Here is a 15143-nt window from a genome sequence, read left to right as displayed (position 1 = left end):
TGTTTAGCAGAAGAAAAACAACTCATACAGATTTGGAACAACGGATGATTTAATTATGACAGAATTTTCGTTCTTGGTTGAACTATACCTTTAAAGGAGAAGTTCACTTCGAGAACCAAAATTTACAGATAATGTACTTACCCCATTGTCATCTAAGATGTTCATGTCTTTCTTTCTTCAGTCATGAAGAAATTGCTTTTGAAGAAAAAATTTCAGGAATGTTCTCCATATAGTGGACTTCTATGGTGCCCCCGAGTTTGAACTTCTGAAATGCAGTTTAAAGGAATAGTTCACTTTCAGAACAAAAATGTACAGATAATGTACTCACCCCTTTGTCATCCAAGATGTTAATGTCTTTCTTTGGTCGTAAGGAAATTGTTTTTTGAGGAGAACTTTTCAGAATTGCTCTCCATATAATGGACTTCTATGGTGCCCCCGAGTTTGAGCTTCGAAAATGCATTTCGATAGATCATTCGATAGATCATTTCGATAGATAGGACCCTTTTTCCTCGGCTGGGATCATTTAGAGCCCTTTGAAGCTGCATTAAAACTACATTTTGGAAGTTCAAACTCGGGGCACCATAGAAGTCCATTATATGGAGAGAAATCCTGAAATGTTTTTCTCAAAAAGATAATTTCTTTACGACTGAAGAAAGAAAGACATGAACATCTTGGGGGTGAGTACATTATCTGTAAATTTTTGTTCTGAAAGTGAACTACTCCTTTAAATGCAGCTTTAAAGGGGTCTTATCTAGCGAAACAATCAGTTAATTTCTAAAATAAATTACAGTTTATATCATTTTTAACCTCAGATGGTCATTTTGTCTAGCTCTGTGTGTACTCTTTGTATTCCGGTTCAAGACAGTACAGGTATGTCGAAAAACTCCTGTCTCATTTTCTTCACCAACTTCAAAAACGTCCTACATCGCTGGTTTTCTTTTTTTTTTTTTTTTTTTTTTTTTTTTTTTTGTAAAGGCCGTTTGCCCCTTTTTTGCTCATTCACTTTGTAAACACTGGGTCGGTACTTCTGCAGCGATGTAGGATGATTTCGAAGTTGGAGGAGAAAATGAGATGGGAGTTTTTCGACATACCCTAAGTGTTTTGACCAGAAATTCACAGAGTACACGCAGAGCTAGACAAGACGAGCATTTGAGGTTAACAAGTATATAAATTGTCAATTTTGTTTTAGAAAATAACCAATCGTTTCACTAGATAAGACCCTTCTTCCTTGGCTGGGATCTTTTAGTGCGCTTTGAAGCTGCATTTTGGAAGTTCAAACTCAAACCATTTAAGTCCACAATATGAAGAAAAATCTTTACAACTGAAGGAAGAAAGACATGAACATCTTGGATGACAAGGGGGTGAGTAAATTATCTGTAAATTTTATCTGTAAAAGTATTGTTTTCGTTTATTCATTCACTAAATGATGTTACGATGTAACAGCAAACCAGAAGACTAAAAGAACACTTTCATTTTACCCAGACTGCATTCGGCCTCTGAGTAATCACGATTTACAAAGTCCGCTAGACTGTTGGAAACTTTGAATTGTTAACTCGTGACCCAGTCTTCATGTGATGTCATAAACAGAAGATGAGATTTCTCTTTTATGTAATGAATAGTTAATCTCAGCTTGTGGAAAGATGGAATTGATGGAGCAGTGATGGAGAACGACGTTTCCACTGGACTCTGGCAGTGATGGAGAACTGGGCTCTCCCGCTGTCGTGTTTGGTGGACCAATCGCTTCCCTCCATCTTCAGGCCAAAGTTTATCAGCCTTATCGATCAGTGTTTTACCGCTTTATTTTCCTAATGTGGTGTCCGGGATGCAATAATTAACCCCATGTCAGGTTATTAAAACCCTATTTTTACGTGACAGACAGAAATAGACATACAGAAATTGGAAGATGGAAGCCATCAGTTAATGTTCAAGGGTTTTGAAATGTGAAATTATTCCGAGACCCCATTATAATTGCTGCATTAATTTCAAATTAAAAGATTGAAGTTTTTGCCACATGGCTGGCAGACGTATAACAATTGATTGCACTTTAACGAAGAAAAAGTTTGATGGGGCACAATGGTGCCATTGTGCTCATTTGTGGCATGGTAAAGGTTGATCCGAACGCAAATTTGACTAATCTTGATGTGCATCTACTCAAACAGTGAGATACTTTGAATTTGTTTATCAAATCCTCTGTTTGGTCATCTTAGTCTTTGTGATTTCCGTAAATGAATACTTCATTCAAAAAATCAGTCATTTATTTATTCACCCTCTAAACCCGTAGGCTGTTTTTTCTTCTTTGGAACATGCAATAATTTTCTTCTCCATACTATGACATTTCATAATGACTACGGTCTGTCAAGCTCCAGAAACGGCAAAAATCTCCATGAAAGTAATTCATACAACTATGCTATTTTTCAAGTCTTCAGAAGTCATTGCATGTTGAACAGACGGCGTATGGGGTTGAAATCACACGAGGGTTAATAAATGGTGTTTTTTGGGTGAACTTTTCCTTTTGAAGGTTTAATTTGTAAATTGGCTTCCAATATCAGACTAATTCAGTTTAGGGAATGATTATAACACATGATGTGCGTGAAAACGCTGACACGAAGTAGTCAGACACAGGAAAGCTGGCCTCTCTCAAGTAGTTTAATGGCCCACTGGTTTGGCGCCGAGGGAGTAAGCTGAATAGTAAATGAATGTTTGATTTTTCACATTGTACAGTTGAAATTACACCTCTGGTCTGCAGACACACTTTAGGAAAATGGGAGTTGAAATTATTACGTGCCAGGCTATTTATTAGACACATCTGTCATTTGTATCAGCGGGAGTCCATTGCCTCGCGCTGCTCGGCGACTTCCTTCCCTGTGACAGTGATTGACCCTTCGCTGTGGTGTTAACACCGTACATGGCAGTTTGTCTGCTTTTGAAAGGCGCCAAGGTGAATGACAATCTTTGGCTTTAAATGATAGCGAGAATTCACATTATATTTCAATTTGCATTTAGGGGGTTGTTCAGTGGAGGTTTGTTAATTGCTAGCTGGACTAGAACCTTTTGGACTTCTCTCTTACCTGGCTGGAAGCCACTGTGTCTTCTCAAAAGAGCCACTTCATCTCTGTCAGGGCCAGGTGGAAATTTTCTGCGCGGTTCTAATTGGACAAAGTGCCTTTCAAACTCCCGGCCATCACTCACAGGTTGGATTAACAGAGCCAGCGAGGTGTCAACATAGGTTCCCCGCTCACTTTCGCCCTCCTTGTGGCCCGAGGCCTAATGTTCAGTGCCGCACGCTCTATCACTCTGTGCCGAAGAGAAAAACCAATAAAAAGAACACCTCTGTGAACAAAAATGTGTTTGCGCAGTTGTTTCCATGATATTTGAGTCTGTCAAGAAGACTGAATTACTTGTCGTTCACTCAGTACCCCAGCCTTCAATAAAGGTAATGAGTCATGAATGCAGCATGTAAATGTGCCATGCATGACTAGCGTCTGGTCATGCAAAATAGCAGATTATCCCGGTTTCTATTTTTTTTTTTTTATAACATCAGTAGACTTTTATATTTAAGCTGTTGACAATTGTATTGATGAATAAGACGACTAAGTTGGAAGTCAACCGTAGCCCTAAGCTGTGAGCCGTTAACGTGTAGAAATTATAAGGGTGAAAGTTACATGTGGAAAAACTGAAAATGTCAATTAGCTCATTTGCGCTGCCTGCTCTGTTGAAACTTCCTTTGAAACTGATTGAATAAGATGGCACATTTACACCATCCTTCTAATATGAGCTTTTCCACCAATTTGTTCGGCAGAGACTGCGCAAGGCTTGCTGTAACAAAGAACTGACAAATAAGTACCGTCAGAGTACAAAAGCTGGCAGCTGGGACGCGATGCTTAAGTACGTACTTGAGGGTGGTGATTTGATCCCACGTGGGAGAGCAAATGGACAGGGGGAGATTGATGGTGGTGTCCTAAAACAGACATATAACACCTGATTGAGCCCTAAAGGCATCAGGCCTAGCACCGAGCCCTGTGGTACACACTTGCTTATAGGTGAGAAGCAAACCCCCCTGAAAATGCTTCATGCAAATTCATGGGACACATTAAAGGATTATTCCCAGGAAGGTTGTGCCAACATAGCCCAAAGCGTTGCACATCTCCTGATCTGAGCATGAGCTGCACCTGGAAGAAAAACAACATATACAGGCAGTCATTTGTAGTAGCCGCAAAGTGCATTAGCTGTAACTTGCCGTCACAATGCTAGAGTGTTGAGAAAGGTATTGATATGCAGCTGCTAAGGTGTTCTGAGTGGTTTTTGTTTTAGCTTGTTGGTGTGCAGTTGCTTGGTTGTTTGCTTTCTGGCATAAGTCAAAAGTATTCATCCCTATTCAACTTTGTGATATTCTCAGACCTATCTTTTAGTGTAAAACTAAATCATTTTTTTTTCTTTGCTTCAGATCACCTCATTACGGCAGCGTTTTAGTGCCAGGGGTAAAAAATAAGAAAAATCTAAGATTACGAGATTAAAATAGAAATATTTTGAGATTAAAATCGAAATATTTTGAGATTAAAATCGCAATTGCGAGAATAAGGTCAAAATATTAATAGAATAAAGTCAAAATACTCAGAGAATAAAGTTGAAATACTCAGAGAATAAAGTCGAAATACTATGAGAATAAGGTCGAAATACTACAAGAATAAAGTCGAAATACTACGAGAATAAAGTCAATGTTTAGAGAATGTAGTCGACACGTTATGAGAATGAAGTCGACACGTTATAATGAAGTCAAAATGTTTTAATGTTATTCTTGAAATGTTTTGACTTCACTCTTGTAATTTTGATTTCACTCTCGAAACATTATCTTTATCGCAAATAAAGGCAAAATTGCGAAATTATGAGAATAAAGTCTAAACATTTAAAAAATGAAATAGAAATTACGAGAATAAAGTTGAAACGTTTAAAACGTTGAAAACGTCGAAAGTCGACTTTACTCTCGAAACGTTTGACTTTATTCTGAATGAAGTAGAATGAAGTAGAAATTATAAGAAAAGAGTTGAAATTACGAAAATAAAGTTGAAATTATAAGAAAATCAAAATTACGAGAACTAAGTCTATTACGAGAGTGAAGTCGAAAGGTTACGAGAGTGAAGTCAAAAGGTTTCGAGAGTGAAGTCGAAAGGTTACGAGAGTGAAGACAAAAGGTTTCGAGAGTGAAGTCGAAAGGTTACGAGAGTGAAGACAAAAGGTTTCGAGAGTGAAGTCGAAAGGTTACGAGAGTGAAGTCGAAAAGTTTTGTGAGTGAAGTGAGTATATTCTAGCCTATTGCACATGCAAATGGCCCAGATTGAAAGCACAGGGAGATATTACGAAGTCTCAGCTTTCAAAATCTGTCAGATTTATAGCGAAATACAAACAATATGTCTTACAATAATATGTTTTTCATGCTCTTTAATGTGGCGCAACAGATTGCTGTATTTAAATAAATACAAGTAAGGAATGAAAATTTGGACGAATAAATTTCTACAATTTAAATTCCCATAATATTTCGACTTTATTCTCATAATTTCAACCTTATTCTCGAAATACAACTTTAATCCTGTAATCTTAGATTTTTTAACGTGGCTCTAAAATGCTGTCGTACCTCAGCACACGTCAACAAGAAATGTGATTGGAGGTTGTAAAAGTTGTTCCAATTTTTGAGCAATACGCATCTCTTTTCTAACCGAAGTAGATCGGGTAAGAGAGATGCAGTGTTCTTTTGTAATTCAATGAGCTCACACCGCATTTACAGGTAAATCTGACGTATATTACAAAACAAAATATTTAATTTGAATAGCTTTGATGCGCACGGTGGCGGACTTGGTATGTGAAGTATTCATCTGTTTAAACTAACTCCCCTAAACATTTTTCTTTCTCTGTTATTTCTTCCTTTCATTGAAAACCACAGCTGCTTTGTTGAAACATCTGAGCAGGCCAGCGGCCAGAGGAATGTGGAAATAGCTCTGTGTTGAAACCAATGTGTTCACTGTGCATGTGCACCTGAGGCACTGCTCCGGTTATCTCAGAGCGGCGTAATCTTCATACTTTGTCGACACACCAGCATGACCTCCCTAAAGGATCCACCGTTGTTCTTCCTGACCCTTCGCTGAACGCTCTTGGAAAGGTTCCTTGAAAACCACACGATTTGTCTTTTTGCCGCAAATAGCTTGTTACTCGTACATGTACATGATGAGCGTGAGAGTATTTCTTTGTCAGTGTGTTTTGCACTGTGGAATAACTCATAAAACCGGGGGCAGAACAAATTTTTTAACTGCTTTCGCCCAGCTTTTAATGGATGTATCGATAATGCACAATACTTGTGCCTTCGGAAAACAACCAACAGTGTCACATTTATGTACAGTTCAGGTCAAAAGTTTACATACCTTGCAGGATCTGCAAAATGCTAATTATTTTACCAAAATAAAAGGGATCATACAAAATGCATGTTATTTTTTATTTAGTACTGACCTGAATAAGGTATCTCACATAAAAGACGTTTATATATAGTCCACAAGAGAAAATAAAAGTTGAATTTATAAAAATGACTCAGTTCAAAAATGTACATACACTTGATTCTTAATACTGTGTTGTTATTTGAATGATCCACAGCTGTGTTTTATTTTGTTTAGTGATAGTTGTTCACAAGTCCCTTGTTTGTCCTGAACAGTTAAACTGCCTGCTGTTCTTTAGAAAAATCCTTCAGGTCCCACAAATTCTTCGGTTTTTCAGCATTTTTGTGTATTTGAACCCTTTCCAACAATGACTGTATGATTTTGAGATCCATCTTTTCACACTGAGGGCATCAAAGGGACTCATATGCAACTATTACAGAAAGTTCAAACATTCACTGATGCTCCAGAAGGAAAAAAGACGCATAAAGATCCAGGGGGTGAAAACTTTTGAAAAGAATGAAGATGTGTAAGTTTTTCTTATTTTGCCTAAATTCCATATTTATTTTATTTAGTGCTGCCCTTCAGAAGCTACAGAAGATACTTACATGTTTCCCAGAAGACAAAATAAGTTAAATTTACCTTGATCTTTAAATTCCAAAAGTTTTCACCCCCTGGCTCTTAATGCATCATGTTTCCTTCTGGAGCATCAGTGAGCATTTGAACCTTCTGTAATAGTTGCATGTGAGTCTCTTAGTTGTGAAAAGATGGATCTCAAAATCATACAGTCACAAAGATGCTGAGAAAACAAAGAAGTTTTTTCTGAAGAACAACTATCACTAAACAACAACAAAAAAGCTGTGGATCATTCAGGTAACAACACAGTATTAAGAATCAAGCATATGTGAACTTTCGGATGGGGTCATTTTTTATAAATTCAACTAGTATTTTCTCATGTGGACTATATGTAAACGTCTTTTATGTGAAACATCTTATTCAGGTCAGTATTAAATATAAAAAAATAACATGCATTTTGTAAGATCCCTCTTATTTTGGTAAAATAATTGACATTTTGCAGATTCTGCAAACTTTTGACCTCAACTGTATATAAACACAACAGTTCTTTTTAGTCCTCGAATCTGATTGGCTAAGTGGAGGGTGATATTCAAGTGATATCGGAACTCCAACGTTTCACCATTTGTATCACTCCGCTTGCAGTATTTCTGTTTTTGTGTCACTGAATGTAGTTTTAAGAGTTTTTAGGCAAGAATGTACTTGTTTAGACTTCAAATATGTGGTAGGTAATTATAGCACACCAATATACAGCCATATCGAATGCACAATGTCTGTCAAATTAAGATTTTCTTTTTATGTTTTTAAACAAAGTCTCTAATTATATGCTCACCAAGGCTGCATTTATTTAGTAATAGAAGACTAATGAGAGATCACCGCTGTCATGCCACAACAAAAGATGCAGTGAAGTTTCTTGACTAAGCCACATGACAAGACAAAAAGACCCATAATGCATTGCACGCATACAGTAGCTGAAAAATGCACTGTAGCCCTGTCTCTCACAGCACGTACAGTTGATTGCCTGAGCCGGCGCGTACGTGTGGGGCAGATGGCGGAGGGCTGCTGGATAATAGATCTCAATATTAACTCAAAATCATGCTGGGCGTGTTGGTGGATGACGCTTGGTGGAGTAAGGGAGAAGCGTTGACCTTCTGTCCTGTCATTTAGCCCCTCACGCCCCCCTGTGCTGCACTCAAATTACTTTGTTTTACCCAATTAAAGGAGACGGCTGAGCATGGCGAGCTCGGCCATTTTTCGCTCCGTGACGCGCCGCGCTCTCACCTGGATGCGCGTGACATTAGCACTCTGTCACTGGGAGATGTGGAGAGAAGGATGGCAGCGGGAAGTCTTCCATGCGTCCGGATATTGATGCAGCGCACACCTTGTGACATGTTGACTTCTGTCTTTACAAAATATGAGACTGTGGTATTATTAAAGATGTTTGTGAGAGAGTAGATTGAGTTGATTTGTTTCGGATTTAGTTCTGAAGGAGGTTTTCTCTCATCTGTTATTTGAATCGACAGTCAAGATCCATTTCAGAATGATTTTCTTAACATTTAGTTCTTTTAGTGTTTCTCAAAAGTTAACATTTTCCTGCATCATAATGGCAAATGAATTGTTTTAGCTGATTTGTGAGATTGAAATCTTTTTGCAATTGAGAATTTTATTGCAAGGTGTTTGCAGGTTGCATGTGGCAATGCCACAAAATCAAAATTATTAATGCTTTTACTTTTTCAAGTAATTCAGATCAGATGTTCCATGTGTATTATTGTTTGCAAATTTAAAATATATTTACTGCTATTGGTTTAGGTTTTTGTTAAAGTCACTGTTGTCTCCAATACTAAATTAAAAACAACATATTATGAGACTTCTGTGCAGTCATTGAAGAAAGTAGATTTTACATTTTGTTTCCAAAATTACTTTCAATAGTTTGTCATTTTTATCCTATTAACTGAAATAATTTGGTAAAAATATGGAACTCTAAAATTACTTTCAATATTTTGTCATTTTTATCCTATTAACTGAAATAATTTGGTAAAAATATGGAACTCTAAAATTACTTTCAATATTTTGTCATTTCTATCGTACAAACTGAAATAATTTGGTAAAAATATGGAACTCTAAAATTACTTTCAATATTTTGTCATTTCTATCGTACAAACTGAAATAATTTGGTAAAAATATGGAACTCTAAAATGACTTTCAATAGTTTGTCATTTTTATCCTATTAACTGAAATAATTTGGTAAAAATATGGAACTCTAAAATTACTTTCAATATTTTGTCATTTCTATCGTACAAACTGAAATAATTTGGTAAAAATATGGAACTCTAAAATTACTTTCAATATTTTGTCATTTCTATCGTACAAACTGAAATAATTTGGTAAAAATATGGAACTCTAAAATTAATTTCAATATTTTGTCATTTTTATCCTATTAACTGAAATAATTTGGTAAAAATATGGAACTCTAAAATGAATTTCAATATTTTGTCAATTTTATCCTATTAACTGAAATAATTTGGTAAAAATGTGGAACTCTAAAATGACTTTCAATATTTTGTCATTTTTATCCTATTAACTGAAATAATTTGGTAAAAATATGGAACTCTAAAATGACTTTCAATATTTTGTCATTTTTATCCTATTAACTGAAATAATTTGGTAAAAATATGGAACTCTAAAATTACTTTCAATATTTTGTCATTTCTATCGTACAAACTGAAATAATTTGGTAAAAATATGGAACTCTAAAATTAATTTCAATATTTTGTCATTTTTATCCTATTAACTGAAATAATTTGGTAAAAATATGGAACTCTAAAATGAATTTCAATATTTTGTCAATTTTATCCTATTAACTGAAATAATTTGGTAAAAATGTGGAACTCTAAAATTACTTTCAATATTTTGTCATTTTTATCCTATTAACTGAAATAATTTGGTAAAAATATGGAACTCTAAAATTACTTTCAATATTTTGTCATTTCTATCGTACAAACTGAAATAATTTGGTAAAAATATGGAACTCTAAAATTACTTTCAATATTTTGTCATTTTTATCGTACGAACTGAAATAATTTGGTAAAAATATGAAACTCTAAAATTAATTTCAATATTTTGTCATTTTTATCCTGTTAACTTAAATAATTTGGTAAAAATATGGAACTGTAAATTCTAAAATTACTTTTAATATTGTGTTATTTCTATCCTATGAATTGAAATAATTTGGTAAAAATATGGAACTCTATTCTAAAATTACTTTCAATAATTTGTCTTTTCTATCATATTAACTGAAATAATTTTGTAGAAATATGGAACTCTAAACTCTATAATTTTAATATTTTTGTATTTTCTATCCTTTCAACTGAAATAATTTGGTTACAATACGACACTCTAAAATTACTTTCAATATTTTGTCATTTCTATCCTGTTAACAGAAATAATTTGGTAAAAATATGTAATTTTTATCCTATTAACTGTCACGATCCAGGCGGGGTTGAGGAGTGGAAAATGATGAGGAGAACCGGAGTAAATGAAAACGTAAATAGTTTATTAAATAAAACACTGTAACTAATACAAACAAACAAAAACGGGAGTATAAGATGAGCACATGTAAACAAGCAAACAGAGGTAACAGAATCATTGACGGACAAATGGGGAGTGCACACACAGACTCTTAAATACACTGAAACGGGGGCGTGGTCACTAACAAGATAACAAGATGACGAGGGGGAAATACAAATATGGGCAAGACTAAACCAAAAGGACTAACCAAAAGGGGGAGAAACAAGGACTAAACCAAATGAACTAGAAACATGAGCTGAAATAATTTGGTAAAAATATGAAACTCTAAAATTACTTTCAATATTTTGTCATTTCTATCGTACAAACTGAAATAATTTGGTAAAAATATGGAACTCTAAAATGACTTTCAATAGTTTGTCATTTTTATCCTATTAACTGAAATAATTTGGTAAAAATATGGAACTCTAAAATTACTTTCAATATTTTGTCATTTCTATCGTACAAACTGAAATAATTTGGTAAAAATATGGAACTCTAAAATGACTTTCAATAGTTTGTCATTTTTATCCTATTAACTGAAATAATTTGGTAAAAATATGGAACTCTAAAATTACTTTCAATATTTTGTCATTTCTATCGTACAAACTGAAATAATTTGGTAAAAATATGGAACTCTAAAATTACTTTCAATATTTTGTCATTTCTATCGTACAAACTGAAATAATTTGGTAAAAATATGGAACTCTAAAATTAATTTCAATATTTTGTCATTTTTATCCTATTAACTGAAATAATTTGGTAAAAATATGGAACTCTAAAATGAATTTCAATATTTTGTCAATTTTATCCTATTAACTGAAATAATTTGGTAAAAATGTGGAACTCTAAAATGACTTTCAATATTTTGTCATTTTTATCCTATTAACTGAAATAATTTGGTAAAAATATGGAACTCTAAAATGACTTTCAATATTTTGTCATTTTTATCCTATTAACTGAAATAATTTGGTAAAAATATGGAACTCTAAAATTACTTTCAATATTTTGTCATTTCTATCGTACAAACTGAAATAATTTGGTAAAAATATGGAACTCTAAAATTAATTTCAATATTTTGTCATTTTTATCCTATTAACTGAAATAATTTGGTAAAAATATGGAACTCTAAAATGAATTTCAATATTTTGTCAATTTTATCCTATTAACTGAAATAATTTGGTAAAAATGTGGAACTCTAAAATTACTTTCAATATTTTGTCATTTTTATCCTATTAACTGAAATAATTTGGTAAAAATATGGAACTCTAAAATTACTTTCAATATTTTGTCATTTCTATCGTACAAACTGAAATAATTTGGTAAAAATATGGAACTCTAAAATTACTTTCAATATTTTGTCATTTTTATCGTACGAACTGAAATAATTTGGTAAAAATATGAAACTCTAAAATTAATTTCAATATTTTGTCATTTTTATCCTGTTAACTTAAATAATTTGGTAAAAATATGGAACTGTAAATTCTAAAATTACTTTTAATATTGTGTTATTTCTATCCTATGAATTGAAATAATTTGGTAAAAATATGGAACTCTATTCTAAAATTACTTTCAATAATTTGTCTTTTCTATCATATTAACTGAAATAATTTTGTAGAAATATGGAACTCTAAACTCTATAATTTTAGTATTTTTGTATTTTCTATCCTTTCAACTGAAATAATTTGGTTACAATACGACACTCTAAAATTACTTTCAATATTTTGTCATTTCTATCCTGTTAACAGAAATAATTTGGTAAAAATATGTAATTTTTATCCTATTAACTGTCACGATCCAGGCGGGGTTGAGGAGTGGAAAATGATGAGGAGAACCGGAGTAAATGAAAACGTAAATAGTTTATTAAATAAAACACTGTAACTAATACAAACAAACAAAAACCGGGAGTATAAGATGAGCACATGTAAACAAGCAAACAGAGGTAACAGAATCATTGACGGACAAATGGGGAGTGCACACACAGACTCTTAAATACACTGAAACGGGGGCGTGGTCACTAACAAGATAACAAGATGACGAGGGGGAAATACAAATATGGGCAAGACTAAACCAAAAGGACTAACCAAAAGGGGGAGAAACAAGGACTAAACCAAATGAACTAGAAACATGAGCTGAAATAATTTGGTAAAAATATGAAACTCTAAAATTACTTTCAATATTTTGTCATTTCTATCCTATTAACAGAAATAATTTGCTAAAGATATTCAATTTGTATCCTATTAACTGAAATAATTTGGTAAAAATATGGAACTCTAAAATTACTTTAAATATTTTGTCATTTCTGTCTTATTAACTGAAATAATTTGGTAAAATTATGAAACAACTCTACAATTACTTTCCAACTAAATTTTTAGAGCTGCACTGTAGCACCTTAGATCTGTCAGCCAATCAGAATCGAGTACTCAACAGTATAAATAATTGCTAATCGAACCATTATATGGAATTAGAAATGGAACAAGAATTGTTTAGATTGTGAGGCGTATTTATTAGTGGTAATGCAACAACATTTGGGCAGAAATGGCAAAAAATCTATTTTTGGCTATAATGTCGAAAGGTGTCTTGTTGCCGTAGAACTTTATTATGAATGGTTTTAACTTGTGAACACAACACCCTGAACACTATACCAAGCTCAATTACCAATTTATGCAAATTTAATTACCAAAATATAATATTTGTTTTTTTTTTTAGTGTTTCACAAATAGTCGTGATCCGAAATGCTTTGTCTTTGACTGTAAAAGTGCTCATATTGGTCACACAAAATGTATTTCCATTCCAATATTTCCATTGTCAATATTGTAGCTTACACTTTCAACACTTTCAAACCAAGCAGATTTCTGTTGGTCAACGCAGAGAATCCACTTGAACTTGAACACATTAGACGTCTGTGTGGGCAGTGTTTCACCGTAATGCAAAAGTCCCGATTGCTTGGATTTTCCCACTAAATTTAGCTAAGAAATTATAAATTTGACCACGCCTGAAGACTAAGCTACGAACTGGAAAATTGGTAGTGAAATACCTGCAGACTGACAGTGAATTTAGTGTTTGAAGAATCATGTTATAGAATTCTTCAATCCTGTCAACATTTTGAGTGAAGCCAGGCAAATTTCGTGCTTTCCTTTCACATCTGCATGGGTGCGGTCTTTCTTATCTATTATTTGTAATAACATAAGAATATTCGATGCAAGCGCTCTATTTTTAGAATCGGCGCTCTTGTGCGGTTTGAATTGTGGGACGACAAATGCACCAAAGTTTTCCTGTTACAGATCAAGAAACAAGAAACACTGTAGAGTTCTTTTGTTTCCTTTCATATCTGATGACAGGAGCACACAGTCGCAGACAATGCTCTGCAGTCTCATGTGTGTGCGACGGAGACGGGCTGTGCGATGATGGCGGAGGGCTTTAACAGCCATGCGAGCACAGATTATGTGCTTGAAGGGGTGGAGGCCTGTGCCAGCAGTGACAGTTGGACTGGGAATTGGCGGGGGCCTCAGCCGTGCGGCACGGACCCGGCTCGGAGGACCCATCGGGTCCGAGCCCCTTCTCTCCCCTCGCGGCAGCTCCTCGCAGGGACGCGGGCTGGCCGGCCGCTTCAGGCGGCCCGATGGGGGTAAACCGGCCCCTCGAGTGACTTGATGAAGGGCCGGTAATAGCAGGAGGCTTTTGAAGAACTATGCGCTCGTTTGAGGAGGAGCGTCTTTCACCTCTATCCAGCTCAGGCTTGGCCGGGCTTTTGTCGAACTGCATGTCTTTGCTGCGATGCCCGCGCTCTGTGACGCCAAGGGGCCCGAACGTCTGTCATTTGTTTTACTTTCAACTAAAAGTTGATGGTTTACCAATAAAGCCCTCGAGTGCTTGTTTTGATGGAGGCATATGGAATTGTCGTAGGCCCAAAGCTCAAGATGGCAGCAAGAGAGGAGGAAGTAGTTTGAAATTAAATACAGTATGCCGGTTTGGTTGAAACATTTATTAAAATGGGTTAATCAGAACTATTTTGGGTGTCAATGATTGAAGTTATTCACCCAAAACTGCTAAACTGCAGTCTGTTTCACAATATATTATATTTTAGAATACATTTATGTATTCAAAATGTTTCCTTTATAGGTTTTCTATTAAAGGAAACGTTATATACCGTACTTTTACTATATCACAGGTTCAAGCTGATTGAATTAGTATGGCAGGTTTTTTCAGGTAGAAAGTTTCATATTATTTCATCAGATTTTTAATCAAAATCTATAATTGTGTAAAATCTGTGAGCGGTGTTTAAACTTCAATCCAGACAGGTCTGTGTTCATTTACAGTTCTGTGTACTGAAGCATTTGCCACTCTATTACTCTGAGCGGCTTTTGATGTAGTCCATTGATGTGCGAGCGTGCGCGTGTGCTTCTGAAGTGTGCTGGAGAGGTCTAATAGGGAAAATAAGCATTTTCTGTTGAAAGTGCCTCCACTTGACAAGCTATATATTTCTAAAGTGTCATAAATCTCCCATGAGCCTCAGCCATCGCCAAAAACAACAGCATGTGCATTTCTACGCACTCAACCTGGAGCGTTCCATCAAAACACGGCTGTAAT

This window comes from Garra rufa, chromosome 25 (genome assembly GCF_049309525.1).
Source record: "Garra rufa chromosome 25, GarRuf1.0, whole genome shotgun sequence".
In the NCBI taxonomy this organism is placed as follows: domain Eukaryota; kingdom Metazoa; phylum Chordata; class Actinopteri; order Cypriniformes; family Cyprinidae; genus Garra; species Garra rufa.
Note: the sequence above shows the minus strand (reverse complement) of the source record.